The following is a 15,408-nucleotide window of genomic DNA, read 5'->3' on the forward strand; positions in this document are numbered from 1 at the left end:
ATTCCCTACTCCTCTCCCTTACCCTGCTTCCTGTCTCCAAGCTTCCTGCTCTAGGCTTATTCTTTCTTTCTTTCAGGTATCCATTTCCAGTTCTTCCTCAGAGGCCATGTCCACGGCCAGGCCCATGATCTAAAGTAGCCGTCCTGTCATACTCTATCATATCACCCTTTTTAAACTCCACTTAGCACTTAAACAATCTCTGATGTTTTCTTGTTCACTATGGCATGGTTTCTGCCCACAGCTTATGTGCCGTACCCAGGACCACACATCCAGGAAAGCGGGAGCTCAGACTGCTCTGAACTGCTGCTTGAAGGAATCAAGTTAGATGAGGGTTTGGGGGCTGCACTCAGGACAGAGGAGAGGAGCACAGCAGGGAAGAATTTTCTGTCAACCTAGGATCAGAATACCATCCCATCAAAGTTTAATGCACTTTGAGCTTAAATCAGCTAGTATGACGAACTGCGTCCCAAGAAGAAATCGCTTTCTTTCCAAAAGTCAAGAACCTAGAGCAATTCTGGAAGGGCTTTATGCACCCACAGCTGAGGAAGCTAGGTTGAACTTTGCATTAGGGTACGAGTAGCTAACAATCATGGAAACCAAATGACCAGTTAAGACTGACAGAAACGATTTGAGTTTGGGACTAGAGACGACAAGTGAATAGCCTTATAACAGGATCCTATAGCAGCACTAGTGCTGATAAAGTAACAAATGCCTTGTTTGAAATGAAAGATTGGCAAAGGTGCAAGGAAACCCACATTCACACTCTGCTGGCAGAGCGCAGTGCAGCCTTACTCAAGCGCATTTTGGCAACGTGGATTAAGAGTTTGTCCTCTGACTAATCCCACTTGGAGAAAATTTATCGGAAATATTCAGAAATTTCGGTTAAAAAAATGTGATAGCAAACAGCTTGAGTTTTTTTTTTTATTGTTACCAAAAACACTCAACATAAATGAAGTGTCAAATACATGAAAAGTGTACCCAATAATGGAGTAGTCATCAAAAACTATTTTGTAGTGATCAAAAACTATTTTCGAAGATGTTTTTATGTGTTTTTTGAAACTTTTTTCAGATTTTTAACTACTAAATTCTCACAAAATAGTAAAAAAGAAGAAACATAACTTCATATATTAACTTGCAAAAAAATAGATGCATAGATATAAATACAAAACTAGATGAAGTTAACCCAATTTATAGCTAGTTATATCTGAGTGCTGAAATAATCAGCAATTTATTTCTTTGCTATTATTCAAGTTCACTGCAGTGAACATCTACACTAAAAAAGTTTGGGTTTGGTTTTGTTTTTTTAGAGAATAACGTTCTCAAGCTTGCTTCTTGCTGCCTGTTACAGCTGTTTAGCTGAACAAAGATGAGTAGAAAAAAACGACACAAAAGCTAGCATTCTTTCAACTCTTAACACCCACACTCTACTACTAATTGTTTATGCAAAATGTAATCTGGTTTATTTCAGTTGTCAGAGAAAAAGATTCAGGATGTAGAAGATAGAACAAGACGCTGCTGGAAAATGTTAACCCAAGGGGTAACAGCCGGTAATAGAACATGGAATTGCTAAGGAGGGTAGGAGCTTCTCTTGTCAAAATGGGTGAAGAGCACAGTCCCACAACTGCGGGAAAACGGAGAGCAAAACCAGTCCTCTGCACTTTTAGCCCATATTCTAGCAGCAGAGTTTTGCCAGTGGAAATAACTGAAATCACACAAGGCCACAAAGTGTGGTTGTGTAGCTCGTGTCCTGAATGGAAGGACCCCGCTACGGGGGTGGTGGGTGGAGGCTGAAATCCAGCACCCAGGTCTTAGGTCCTGCAACTGCCCCCCACTTGGAGGAAGAGGATCCCCTCTTCTAATTTGAACAAAAGGTCCTGGTGGGTTAGTGACAGCCCTGTGAATGGAAGGTAAGGAAATACAGTGCAGGAGAATGTTTAGATACAGGACTGAAGGTAAGGGTGACGGAGTGCTGGCTGCAGAGGGATATGACAAGTGTCTTGCTTTTTTTTTTTTTTTTTCCCCAAGGGAGGAGCTGCTTGAACATCTTGGAATATTTAAAGCCAATAGATATTGAAGGTAGAAGAGAAGAGGGAAAAACGAAAAGGAAAAGGGTAGGTTTCTAGGGGTGTTTAGAAAAATTAAGAGTTTGCAGGCATGCACGATTTTTATAAGAGTAAAGGAACAAAATAACTGTAGAAAGAGGTGTAACATATAAGGTGGCCTCAGGAGCCCTTACACTAATTTGCTCCAATAGTTTTGTAATCAAGAAAATGGACTTTGACCTAAATGCAGTACCTCTCCTTCATATGCATGGAATTTGGGGGCCTCTGTTTTCCTTGGGTTCTAAAATATTTTTCACTTACTTCCAGGTTCCTGGCTGTGGTTGCTGGAAGTCTGCCTGCCAGATTAGAGGGGGGTTACCGTAACATAATAAATCATAGTTATGAGCAAAAAAAAAAAAGTGCTACACACCTTTTAATACTCTTCTTAAGAGCCAGATGTTTTCTAGAAAAATGCTTCACTCTACAATCTGCCTTACAGTGCACATAAATGAATCTGGCACAATGCCCATAAAAGCAATTTGATCCCATAAATGAGGAAAGCTGAGTAATGAGCAGGTTCTAAATGTCTTCCTTCCGAGCGGTATAACCTTAGAATCTATGGCAATCTTTAAACCAAGCTGTTTTCAAATAGTGTGCATGTTATTTTTATCTTTCTTCAAACAAATTGTTTTGGCAATGTGAAAGAAACTCTGTTTTTAAAAAAAACAAGGGTATTTTAAGAAGGTAATTACTATTTCAGTTTCTGCCAAAGGCAGGCTACTTTTATTTTTAATGGGTAAATGATGTAAGAAGCTTTAAAAAAAAAAGTTTTTTGAATCACAAACAGCTGTGAAGTAGTCAGTAGTATCCTCACTTGTAATGGGTCAGGGTAACAGGTCCTGCCCCACAGTTACAGATTAAACTTTCTTTGAAAAACACACTACATTTAAAAACTTGGAAGGGAAAAAATAAACTTTTTTGCTAAAATGCTAAACAGTCATATAAATGCTCTTTTCAAACAGTTTACGTGAAATACTTGAAATTACTCTAGTTGATGAATAAAAACTTCTTGACATATAATTTCTTGAAAACTGGTCAGTTTTTCACATTGACCTAAGTCACAAATTGCAGAGGACAGTTTGAGGGGAATTTAGGAGTTGGGCAAGTCCAGGATTCTGAGAACACCCAAGAGCAAAGTTAAAGTGATTAAACATATGCCACACAAAGAGGCAAGAGAAAGAAATGGTACAACCAGGGTGTGTCTGTATCCTGCTATCACTTCTCTGTGCTAAACACACAACCCTGGGTTACAGTGTAACATTTTTTTGTATGTGTTGTTGTTTTCACAGATTAAGTATCAAAGAGTCCTTATTTTAGTTCCTGTACAAATTGTTTTTGTTTTCACAAAAAGAGAAAAAAAAAATTTTTTTTTTGGTTGACTTTAACTCTTTATTTGTAAGTCATTTTAAACTTACAGAACTTGCATGAATAAGAAAAGTACAGAGAGCGCCCACATGCCACTTACACAGATACATATTAAAATATTGCCATTATTTTACCTCATTTGTGCTGTCATTTGTGTATGATGTATGTTTATATATACATTTATATATACATTTAATATATATTCTCTCTGTGTTTACGTATGTTTATATATACATTTATGTATACATTTATATACACTACATATATACTCCTATCTATACATGAAATGTTTTTTCTTTTTGTTTTAATTTTTTTTAATTTTTTTTTTTTTTTACATTTATTTATTTTTGAGAGACAGAGTAAGACAAAGAGCGGGGGAGGGGCAGAGAGAGAGGGAGACACAGGATGGGAAGCAGGCTCCAGGCTCTGAGCTGTCAGCACAGAGCCCAACACGGGGCTCGAACCCACAGACCATGAGATCATGACCTGAGCCGAAGTCGGACGCTCAACCGACTGAGCCACTCAGGCACCCCATAAAATGTTTTTTTCTAAGCATTTTTGAGAGTAAGTTGCATACATGCCTCTGTCCTCCTACGTACTTTCTTGTGTATCTCCCAAGAATAGGGATATTCTCTAATATAATCACAGTACAGCTGTGAACTTCAGTAAATTGAACATAGACACGGTACTTTTCATCTTCCACTCTCTATCCGTTGATCCCATAGTGTCCTTTATAGCATCCTTTTCCTCCAGACCCGTTCCACTGTGGGATCAGATATAACTGTGTTGCTGGTCATGTCTCTTTAGTCTTGTTTAACCTGGAGCAATTCCACAGCCTTTCTCTGTCTTTTATAACACAGCCATGTTTGAAGAATCCATCCATTCAGCCCCTCCTTTTCTTGAGTAGAGTTGTTCCTTGTTTGGGGATTGTCTGATATTTCTTAATGATTAGATCCACACTGAGTATACCTGGCCATAATACCAGATAATGCTGTGTCCTTCTGGTGTCCTCTGGAAGCACACAATGTCCATCTGTCCTCACTGGTGACATTAATTTTGATTGCCCAATCAAATTTTTCCACTATGTAGTTGTTATTGTTTTCCCTTGTAACGAGCAACCAATTTGTGAGGAGACACTTCTAGATCATACACATAGTCTACTCTTCTTCAAAAATACCCCCTAGGCAAAAAAAATACCCCCTAGGCAAAAATTCTTGCCTGATCTCTTCTTTACCACGATGGTCATAAAAGATAACGGTCTAGGGGCACCTCGATGGCCCAGTTGGTTGAGTGTCTGACTTTGGCTCAGGTCATGAGCTCACATTCATGGGTTCAAGCCCCATATAGGGCTTTGTGCTGACAGTGCAGAGCCTACTTAGGATTCTCTGTCTCCCTCTCCCTCTCTGCCCCTCCCCTGCATAATCTCTCACATGCACGCGCTCTTGCTCTCAAAAATAAGCATTAAAAAAATTTTTAAATACAATCTATCATCAGCACTTTCTCCACATGTACCAACCAGTCAGTACTCAGCATTTTACTGTAAGCAAGAGCCCCTTCCTCTATTTTTTTACTTTTTATGTATTAATCTATTATTTAATATCATATGGGTTCATGAATTCCCTTCCCCCTCCCCCCACCAATGATTCATAAGTCATTAATGTTCTTTTTTTGGTGCTCAAATTGTTTCAGTTTTGGCCAGCAGAAACTGCTTTAAGCTGGCCCCTGTGGGCTTGTGACATCCCCCCATCACTTTTTTTTTTTTTTTTTTTTTTTTGAGCACTTCCCTGCTTTTCAGCATAACAAAATGTGTTAGGCTGAACTTCTAATTACCCTGCCTCAGCCCTGCAAGCTGCAGTTTCTACAAGCAGCCCTGGTTTTCTTTAGTGGGGGAATGGTATCAGAGATCAAGATCTTACTGCTAAGTGCTCATTGGTGAATTGCTTCTAAACACAGGGTGAATTGCTTCTAAACACATTGAGCAAATAAAAAACATTTGCATGTATATATATATGTGTACATACACATGTATACACATGTATACACACATATAAATACACATACTCATATACTAACACATATTTTAGGAATCACAAAATTACATCCATTTCTCAAATTCCAATTTATCATCTTAAGGTTCATTCTTGCTTTTCCCCAGTCTTCATTTGTACATTCCTTCTTCCACAGGGAGACCCTGAGTCCCAAAAACCTCAACATATTTGTTCATTTCTTCAATCCTATAATCCATCTAAAATAGCTTCAGAATTGCTTCACTTAACACTCATGATAAAAAAACAAATCTACTAAAAGACCTCAAGGTTTGTTTACTGTCCCCCACCTTCCACAGCACCACCAATTTTGATTGATTTTAATGTTGATAAATTTAACAGCCTATCTTAAAATGTTACCATAATCATTTTGCAGTGGTATAAAGTATTTTAAAAATCAAACTAAATAATTTATTGCTGACAAGAGTGTATGCTTTGCTCCATAAACCAGCTTTGCAATTTCCTTCCAAATATTCATCTACTTGCAAAATAAATGCCATCCCTTCCCACACCAACTAGTGTCATATTAATGATGTAGTGGCAGGAAGGAGAATAGGAGACTCTGGAGCTTAAGCAAAACATCACGTGCTGAGGATTGAGAGTTGAGCTTTTCATCAAAAATATGTAGTAGGTCTTATTATCATAAACTGATTTATTTTTTGTTTGCCCTTTAAGTGTTTTCAGACTCTTTGCTATGATAGTTTACATGGCAGTTATAAACATCTCTAAAAACATAGCAAGGAAAATTTGCTTCCTGGATTATTCAAAATATAAGTTTCTAGTTTTATAGCAACTAATACCATTTTCCCCTCAACCTGCTTTTTTCATACTGTTGCCTTTTTTCACTGAGAGAATCCTGATCTTTGCTTGAAAAGGTTAGATGTGTTTCACCCTTTCTTTATTTTTGTATTTACGTTTTGTATCTATTTTCTTGAGTCCTAGGACCTCACCAAATGGTTTTGAATAGCAGAGCTGCAGAGATGACGGGGAGGTCAACTATGTTAATTTCAAAGCGCCCCAGTCTTCGGTGTGAGGTTGCCTAGCAACCCATCTCTCAGGCCTCCTTTGTGGATGTGAGAAGAGGAAGCAATTCTATACACTCTCAAACCGAGATGGTTTTATAAAGTGAAAAACCTTTCGCAAAGGGTCCAACACAACCCGTCTCTCCTTTTCTGCCCACTTTGTACACTTCACACATGATGAGAGAAATATTCCATCCTTTGATGCCTTAGATCTGACACAGATATAAAACAGAGCTACACACGCTATGGTCAAACAGTGGAAGTGACCTGTATCCCTATGTTAAATTGAGACACATTAATTAAACCACTTGCCTTTCCCTTTCTCTTACATGAAAGCATGCTTCCCCTCAAGTTCTAAAAGCCAGTATGTTAAATGAAACTGCAACTGCCTGCTGAGCATCAGTTACCATAGCGACGCAGGCAGGAGTGGTGGTTTTCTCCTGAGGCACAGGATGGCTGAAACGTGCTCAACCAGGGATTCATGCCGCATGCTGACTAGAAATCAGGCATCTGGGAAGAACCTGTTCTATTCCCTTTTCTCTACACTAACTTGAAAAAAATAACTAACCCCTCTGCTATTTTGCCAAAGCTATTAGCTTTTTAGAACTGAACTTCAGTGGGTGGCAGAATTGCCCTACCTTAAGGCATATAGGAGAAGGAGAGAATAATAATGCATGCCAGTAAAAGCCACATGGACGGCTGAGAAATGTAGAGAAGAGTATTATACAGGATATGCTGCCCTTTCAGACATTCTGAAAACACAAAGCAAAAGTAACAGCTAGAAATGCATATACACAATGTTATGAACAAAATACTTATACACAACGTTTTGAACCATTTACGACCCCTAACTTTATTTTCTAGGCAGAAATGCTATTCAGGAGAACATTCTGGTTCTGATCAATATTATTTAATGGACAGTCTTTGTGCCTGTGCCATTCTCAATTGCCTCCAATTATGGCCGAGAAGAGGGAGGTAGGAGAGCACAGTGGGCCTGGGGTCAGACAACCTGGCTTCACCGCATTCGTGCTGCCACTTGTTAGCCGTGGAATTTAGGGACGCGTTTCTTAAATTCTTGAAGTCTCTCTTTCCTAACATTTGAAATGAGACTAAGAAGAAGATGGTTGACAGTGTGAAATGAGAAAATACATGAAGGGGCACTTGGGTGCCTTAGTCGGTTAAATGTCCGACTCTTGATCTCAGCTCAGGTCCCAATCTCAGGGTTGTGAGTTCAAGCCCTGAGTTGAGCACCACACTGGATGTAGAGCCTACTTAGAAGAAGAAGAAGAAGAAGAAGAAGAAGAAGAAGAAGAAGAAGAAGAAGAAGAAGAAGAAGAGGAGGAAGAAGAAGAAGAAGAAGAAAATAAAGAAAAGAAAATATATGCATATGTAAAGCACCTGGCACTAGTAAAAGTTCAAACAACGATAGCTGTCATTATGAATTTGGCTTAGTCAATCACCCAGTGCTTATTGAAAACCTGGTATAGGCCCAGCCTTATGCTTGATGTGAGAGAGATACTAAAGAACTATCCATCCAAAAAGAGGGCAACCAAGTGTGGGTGACTCCTACAAGTTATCTCCCATCCAGACATTTCAATTTGGTGTGTCATTTTCACCAAACATGATGTGTCAATATTCCATCCTTAGGGCCATGGCACTCCCTGGAGTCTGCCTCTGGGGCCAGTTCATGGGAAAATTGTCACTGCTATTTTACAGCCAAAATTTGCCTTCTGCCCAAACTGGTGTTACCAGCACTCTCAGTCACCATTTTATCAGACTGGAGATCTGCCTCCATGGAGGGAGTTAAAATAATGTGTGACCACCTCTGAATGCACTTCCAAAAGAGCTTCCCAATTGTTTTCAGCAATGACACAACATGGAAAGTATAAGAATTTCCAGAGGGCCTATCCTGGGCACTTGGGCAACATTATACCTTGTATACAAATCATTGACACAATTCCTGGAAAGCATAACCTCTTAAAAATTCAGATCATTTAGTTTAATCCTTTCATTTTAGATGTAAGGAAGAGAGCTCAGGAACACTTATTGATTTGGAGTATATATATGTACATGATACTATATATACATACACATGCATGCACCTACGCTCATATAAATATACATATATACAAAGAGAATAAGTCCTATGGTTGTTTTTTTTTTTTCACATAAGTCTCAAAGTAGACTCCAAACTCCCCTTATTAGTGATTACAATCTCCAGTAACAGAACCCAACATAGAATGGCTTGTGCTACTAAAGTCAACACTGGAGCTAAGAGGCAGGAAGGAACTAGAACCAGGGACTGGAATGTGGGCAGGACTCTACCCTTTTCCTCTGCTGTTTTCTGCATGGCTGTATTCATTCTTCCATACATCCATTCACTAATTCAAGTCATTCAACAAATGCTCACTGAAGACAACTTCCAAGCAAGGGGAGAATCCTCAAACAGGGCAGAAACACTCTTCACTTCTCATGGACATTTCACTGCTCCCATGTTACAGTTTCAACCACAGGCAAATACTGATGTGCAGCCCTTGGTCCCACTTCTCTCCCACTCTGGCCACAAGGGAGGCCACCCAGTGAAGCAGACTACCCAAGTCTCCTCTAGGGTTCAGAAAGTTCTAAGCAGACAGCCCAAAGGCTCCACTACAAGCATGTCCTCTGATCTTTTTGCACATCTCCCTCCAAAGTATTTAATGCAATATACTTTTTTTAAAGACACTGAGGCACAAGCATAGTTGACCAACTACATAAAAGAGCACAAACTTCAGTTAAATAATGGGAAAAATTACTCAACTTTCATTGATAAAGTAATTTTTAACACAGTAAATTGTTCCAAATCATAATTCCTCCATTTGTTTTCTTTCTACCAGATGTCCAAAAAACCCCACCTAGGATGTACCGAGTTCTACACCTGTTCAGTGTTAACTAGGAGTTCAGAGGGGCCTGTATTGCTGAGAGTCTCAGTGACTTCATAACTGCCCAGGCCTATGCTTTTCCAAATCAGCCGAAATGACCAGTGCTCCTCCATATTGGTTACTAAGCTATTTTAAAGAATATGTTGATCTATAATAAGACCTTTGACCTGGATATTCCTTCTGCGCAGGATAGCCCGTGTATTTACAGGGAATTTTATTATCATGTAAAAAGAAGCCATTAAACATTATCCCAGCTCATGCGAAAAGACAGATACCGGTAGGGGAGAAATTAAACTGGTTCTATTTAGCTTAGTTTTTGTTTGTTTGTTTGTTTGTTTGTTTATGCCATTCCATCAAGTTTCCAGGACTCCACCCCACTTTTCTTGGGCTCACATTATGCTTGAGGCAGTGTGGGGTAAGAGTAAGTCAGGCAGAAACCAAGAAAAATTTAAGGACATGGATAAGCATCATTTCTTCAGAGAGGCCTCAAACAAGATGCTAGCTGATGAAGGGACATCTTCAGGAGAAGCAGAAGGCAAGTACAGATAACTGAGGCTGCAGAGGTAGGAGATGCTTGTTTGGATAAAAGCTACCACTTCCCAATGATGACTCCGCTCCGAGGAGGTGACTGGCCATGGAACTACATCCTGCTGGCACACAGTGGAGGTAAGAGTATTTTTGCAAGGTTGCTTGAGGTCCCATCTGCTTAGGTATAATCACCTCCCCTTGCCCCTTTTCCTCCCTGTCCCACCTCTAATTCACATACACCCGGTACTTTCTCTTCTTCTTGTATGTCCAAGATAGAACTCCATTCTTGCCTGGAGTGAAGCCCTGCTACTGTGTTCTCTTTCTGTTCAAGATATTTTCTTGATGTCCCCAATTCTCTTGTTTTGGCTTCTAGCCAAAGTATTTTGTCCTCTTTCTTATAACCAACCTTTAAAAACAAACTTCATCATTACTCAGCCTTTTTATGAGGAAATTGATGGCACATCAGACCCAAAATCTAATCAACAACAAGAATAACAACCAGAATGTCTATTTTTGCGTAAGTGCCAGAGAAGCTTAAACTCTAAATTCTTCAAGTGCGTCAAGGAAAGAGAAGAAAAACAGAGTAGTTTGTCCCATTATAAAATATTAGTAATACAATGTTTACAATTTAAAGAGAACTAGTGAAGAATCTGGAAAGTAAAAAACATGCTTTAAAGAGTTCTTGGATCTTGCTGGCCTTAATCATTTCTCTCCTCCTTCCACATAGATGAGCCTGCCTGTTCTGGACTTCCATCTGTCATTAGGAGAACATGACCATCTGGAGCCAGAACAAGATCATCAATCCTTCCACATATCCAAGTTATTTAAAAGAGATTTTTTTTTTTTTAATATAACACAACTGAGAAGTCATCGTTAAATTCCTCTGCTGATTCTGTCTGATTTTCGTTAGGGATTCATTCTAATTCTGAGTGATGTGAATGGTGCCATGATATCAGGGCAAAGATGCTGCCTTTGGATTCTGTATTGCTTTCCTGTTGCTGCTGTAACAAATTACCACAAACTGAGTGGCTTCAAATAACACAAACTTATTTTCTTATACTTCTGGAGGTCCGAAGTCCAAATGGAGCTTATGGAGCTAAAATCAAGGTGGCAGTAGGACTGTTTCTTTTGGAGACTCTCGGGGAGAATCTATTACTTGACTTTTCCAGATTCTAGAGGATGCTTGCATTCTTTGGCTCATGGTGACACCCCTCTGACCTCTGCTTCCATCATCGCATCTCCCTCTTTCCCTAAAAAGGACCCTTGTGATTATATTGTGCCCACCTGGAAAAGCAGTGTATATAATTTTCCCATCTCAAGGTCCTTAACTTAATCACATCTGAAAAATCCATTTTTTAATGTCAGTTAACATATTCATAGGTCCTGGGCATTAGGATGTAGATATCTTTGTTGGGGAGGCGGGGTGGACATTATTCTGTCTGCTGTAGGGTCTAACATAATCAGAGGCTTACCTCCTGGAAACCAGAGAACCTGATTTCCAGTGTACTATTAGGTACATGCATGGGGATTATTGATATCTGGGTATAACCTTTGGATTATTTGACTATCAACCCAAATTCCGGTGTTACAAAGAAGAACACTGGCTTCAAGTTAGACCTACCTGGGTTCTCACCTCTACCACTTAGGAATGCTGAGAACCTGGGCAAGTCCCACAGTTTCTCTGAGTTTCATTTTTCACCTCTTCTATGGGGATGTCTTAGGGGAAGCACACAGAGACAGAGACTTGCCTGCTGGTGTTCTTGGGAATAAAACTAAAAGGGAGTGTAGGAAACAGGACTGGGATGTGATGAAGTCACAAGAAAGGAAGTCACAACCAATCCTGCAGGTACTCTGTTGTTGGGATGGCCTTTCAACATTGTTCCCCTGAAGGGCAAATGAGCCAAGCGATAGTACTACCTTCCAGAGTTGGGACTTGGGTGAGGTAAGGGAAGCACTCCACTCAAGGACAAAATTTAGGGATGCCAAAACCCTCAGTTACCATGAAAAATATTTTGATGCACTATTTTAACAAAATCTAAATTAATACAACATCCACAATGAACAAAATATTGAACATAATAAATTAAGATAGGATCAGTAAGAGTGCTGTGTGGAGCCATATTGAAGCCTCAGGCAAAAAAGAAAAATTGGTTATTATTGATGCTGTCTTTATTTACAATTGTGATATTTGATCATCATGGATTCTTTACACTTTTTATTTTATTTTACATTTATTTATTTTTGAGAGAGAGAGAGACAGAGACAGAGACAGAGTACAAGCGGGGGAGGGGCGGAGGGAGAGGGGGGACACAGAATCTGAAGCAGGCTCCAGTCTCTGACCTGTCAGCACAGAGCCCGACGCAAGGCTCAAACTCACAAACCGTGAGCCTGAGCCAAAGTCGGACACCCAACCGACTGAGCCACCCAGGCGTCCCTACATTTTTTATTTTTAAAAAACTAGTGAATTGAAATATTATTTATCTTGGTTACTGAGTTTTGGGCCCCCCTTTAAATTGAGCACCAAGGCCAGTTCCTCACTTCCTCCACCCACCTCTTGGCCCTGCTTTGTGTGCAGGCTGTCCTTCCCTCACTCCAGTAGGGGATATAATCTTGGGCCAAGGATAATTCCTAAAAAAAGGGGCTTAGCTGTGAACCATCTGCAGTCACAGCCTGGCAGCTGGGGGAAGGAATGCTTTGATCTTGAAGAGGGAGATGGTGCCCACTACAGAAACCGCTGGTGATGCAATGCCCATCTATAAGGAGATCACTTTTTTATACAGTTGTTTTCAATCATTGGGATAGACAAATAGTTACAAAGCACTTAAAGACGTATGTGGCTACTAAAGCTAATTGTTTCAGGTGCTAGTGAATGTTGTCACAGCCAAGACTTGCCTGACCTCTTCCTTCATCTTCCTAAGATCCAAACATCTGAGTGAAAGGACCAGATAATTTACTTAGACGTGAGGTTGCCATTAATATTACTGTAAACATGTGACTTTGATCTATGGTTTCTTAGTGTTGGTTAGAATGGCTGAGCAGATAAGCCAAAGTGAAACTTCATCTATCCCATGGCCTGTCTATACCCTTAACCCCAGACAACTTTCTTCTGGTGGCGATCACAACAAAGTGATGGATAGGCATAAATCTTTCATTGCTACAAGAAAAAATAAAAGTGCAAGCCCTACCAAATGTGGGTTAGTGAATGCCCTTGCTGAATCCAACATATACAGACCACGTTCTAGAAGCTTGTTAACCTGGAATGGAGAAAATATATAAATTCCTTATCTTCATTCCAAAGATCAGTTATTCTCAAAGGGGGAAGAGGTTTATAACCTTTGAGAAGATTAGTGATTCTCAAAAAGGGAAGCACTTTACAACCCGTGGGTATCCTATAAGAATCTCCTGAGCAAGGTGTTTAAAGCTGGAGTCCCTTCTCATCTCCCCACTGGAGAAAAATTCTACTACTTAGCATCATCTCCTACGAAAGCATTCATGATTAGTCAAGTGATCCCTATTACTGATAGAAGACTGATATTTACATCAGGTGCATTGGGACATAAAAAGACAAGAACTGCCGTCACACACCGTTGACAAAAGTATACATGAAACAAAACAGTGGCAAAATATTGCATAACTAGTTGATGTGCCTAGTGTCATTTGCCTGATGAAAGGTGTAACTGCAGCTTTTTGTTTTTGTTTTTACCTGAAAAATAGTTGGCCATGTTACATTAGCTTCAGGTGTGCAACATAGTGATTGGACAAGTCTACACTAGGCTCACCACAAGTGTAGCTGTCATCTGTCACCCTACAACACTGTTACAATGCCATTGACTGTATTCCCTACGCTGTAACTTTTATCACCGTGAGTTCTTCATTCCATAATTGGAAGCCTGCCCCTCCTGCCCCCCTTTGCCCACTTTGCCCATTCCCCGCCCCCCATGTCCATCCCCTCTGACAACCTTTTCATGAGCCAAATTTCAACAACAGCTGTTGAATGGTATTTAAAGGGTGCATTATTTGTAGAAATCTCTTTTCAGGAGTACTGGAAATTTTTAACTTTTATATATTAGCTGAAAGAAAAAGAAGGCACTTTATTATATTCCAATAAGCCCTCTCCAACCCTTTTGTTTCTTGACTTGATACTGGTTCTCTAGCTTTCTTCCCCCCCACCTCCCTTCCTCCTCCTCTTCCTCCCCTTCCTCCTTCTCCTCCTCCTCTTATAAAATAACTTCACCATCTTTACTAGTGCAAACCTCACATTGATTCTGATGAAAGAAGCAATAGAATTTCTGGACACTGTGTACTTTTAGATAATGCACCTCTACAATGAATCAGTTTCTTTTTCTAATTTTGCAGATCATTTAGCAAAGTGTACATCCTACAATGGATTGTGTAAGTGCTTTTTCATGTGTGAGCTTATTATAATTCCTTTGGAAATTTTTCTTTGTGATTTTAACATCCTCTGGGGTAGGGTGCTAATGTTCTGTATTTACTTTTGTTTTTATTTTGCTCTGGTTGCCTTTTAAACCCAACAGTCACTTCTCTTTCCTCGTGATAATCACTTCTGTTATGATCTGAGAGCATTTTGTTTTTCTTCACTGTAATCCTAGCTGATTGTACAATATCTTCATTGTTGCTCAGTAAGTCTGGAGGTTTCAGCTGCAGTGTCCAAACATGATGAGCTTCAGTCATGGCTACTGACGGGGTTTCAGGCTTTCAGCTGGTCTTTGGAACAACCTTATGTACTGCCTTTAATACCACGTCATTGGACATTTGTTCTTCTAGATGATCTGATGGAGATTACACTTCAGAATCACTTCCTTGGAATGCCAAAGATGCATTTTCCTCTCATTCATTAAGGAGGAAAAAAGAAAGAAAATATAAAATGAATGAATTGAAGAGTCTGCCTGACAGGTATCTTTTCGTGAGTATTTTCCACTGCCATCCCCTCCCATTTTAAACTAAAATAGTGTGTAACTGAATGCCCACTCACATTTACCTGTATTTTTTTTTAAAGCAACTCCTCCACACCAAAAAATAATAGTAGCTCCACTTACACAGAGGAAAAAATACTAATATTTTCAGAAACCTAGAAAGAATTTTGAATCCCAGAATTTTAAAGACAAGTTGCAGATAATTTAATCTTGTAAGCATTAAATTGAGGAAAATTACAAAATGAATTATAATAACATGGGTTAATTGTTGACCTTTAAGGTGGAAAGTAAAAGAATATTCTTAAATTTAGTGAACTGTAAATGTTTTAATTATTGTCATATTATTTTAAAAGGGGCTTTCCACTAGACATTCTTAAATCAGACTTAAAAATTGCATAAAACTTTTTTTATTTTTTTAACATTTTTATTCATTTTTTGAGAGACAGAGAGAAACAGAGTATGAGGGAGGGACAGAGAGAGAGGGAGACACAGAA

Source organism: Panthera onca, chromosome C1 (genome assembly GCF_046562875.1).
Source record: "Panthera onca isolate mPanOnc1 chromosome C1, mPanOnc1 haplotype 2, whole genome shotgun sequence".
Lineage (NCBI taxonomy): Eukaryota > Metazoa > Chordata > Mammalia > Carnivora > Felidae > Panthera > Panthera onca.